The following is a 1,860-nucleotide window of genomic DNA, read 5'->3' on the forward strand; positions in this document are numbered from 1 at the left end:
GATTGGATACTAACCGGTTATATAACTTAAAGTTCCCTTTACTTTTAGCATCAATAACCCGTTTAAAAAGTTTCTTCATTGAACTGTTAATAACGGGGTCATTTAATTTCGTATCAACTATGGGGTTCTTTATTATCAAGTCATCATTAGGTGTTACTTCATTTTCCCCACACTTAGGTATTCTATTATTGTTAAGCATTACCGTTGGAGTTGGTAAAACAACATGGTTCTTACCAATCGTTTTTGTCGGTTCAACGGTTTTGGTTTGTGAATATTTAGACTTTCGAATCATAAAGGTGATCGATTTCTCATCATTACTAAGTGTCATTCTACCCTTTCTTACATCAAATAACGCCCCGGTGGACGCTAAGAATGGTCGACCTAAAATTAAAGGAACGTTTGAGTCCTCTTCTATGTCAATGAATTCGACTAGAAAGGTTAAATTACCTACTTGAACGGGTAGGTTGTCAGCAATTCCAACTGGGTGCTTAATGGTTTGATCAAGGAGTCGAACACTCATATCCGTTGGAGTTAACTCACCTACACCTAATCTCTTATATAATGAAAGAGGTATAACACTCACACTTGAACCTAAATCTGCTAGTGCATCATACATGACACAGTCACTAAGTAGACAAGGAACAATAAATTCACCCGGATCACCTACCCTAGGTGGAGGATTTGGTGGAACTGTCTTCACCGGGTTTACTTCTACTGTTTTTGTTTCTTGCACTTTTTTATTCTTCTTCTTCTTCTTCTTCTTTCCAGAGGTATCACAAACTTTATTACCTATTACTTGCTCATACTCAACTCTTTTTCTTGGAAACGGGATGGGTGGTCTGTATGGTGCCACCACTGGCTTTACATACTCGGGTGGTGGTGGTGGTGTAACTTCTTCATTGTTACTTACATCTAAAACCTCCCCATCTTCTGATGCTGGTTTTTCAGAATTTGTTGAAACCATATTAACATTTTCATTCCGAGGATTTACTTCAGTATTACTCGGTAGCTTTCCTTGTTTCCTTTCACTCATCAATCTAACAAGAGTACCTACTTGTTTTTCTAGATTCAAAATAGAAGCTTGTTGAGTTCTAAATGACTGATCAAACCTCTCATTCGTTTGAGTTTGAGTTTCAATAAATTGTGTTTGAGATTCAACTAGCTTAAATACCACTTCTTCCAGATTTGACTTTTTCTCTTCGGTTTGTTGTGGTGGTTTATACAAGCCAGGTCTTTGTTGATTGAAAGTGTTGTTTTGAGTTGGTTGGTTATTCGGACCTTGTTGGTTATACGAGTTATTGTCGGGTCCTTTTGGATTGTAAAGAATGTTTTGATTTCGATTGAAGTTTGGCCTTGGCGGTTGATAATTATTCTGATAACTATTTTCCAGCCTTTGGTTCATGTAGACAACATTCTCACGTTGTTCCATCGTTTGTTCAATGTGACACTCTTTCATTAAGTGTGGTCCACCGCATTGCTCACAACTGATTCGTATTGCGTGAATATCTTTATTCATCTTTTCCATTCGTCTCTCGAAAGCATCTATTTTTGCGGAAACGGAATCAAATTTATGGCTAGAATCGGCTCTAGCCGCTTTAGATGAACGATATATATCTTTCTCTTGGTGCCACTCATGAGAGTGGGAGGCTATGTTATCAATAATTTTGTAAGCTTCAGTTGCGGTTTTCTTCATAATGGAACCACCAGCTGTTATGTCGATGTCTTTTCGTGTAGCAACGTTGACACCTTGGTAGAATATTTGTACTATTTGATAAGTGTCTAAACCGTGTTGAGGACATCCTCTCAACAACTTTCCAAATCTTGTCCACGCCTCATATAGAGTTTCATTTGACTTTTGTG

Source organism: Rutidosis leptorrhynchoides, chromosome 8 (assembly GCF_046630445.1).
Source record: "Rutidosis leptorrhynchoides isolate AG116_Rl617_1_P2 chromosome 8, CSIRO_AGI_Rlap_v1, whole genome shotgun sequence".
Lineage (NCBI taxonomy): Eukaryota > Viridiplantae > Streptophyta > Magnoliopsida > Asterales > Asteraceae > Rutidosis > Rutidosis leptorrhynchoides.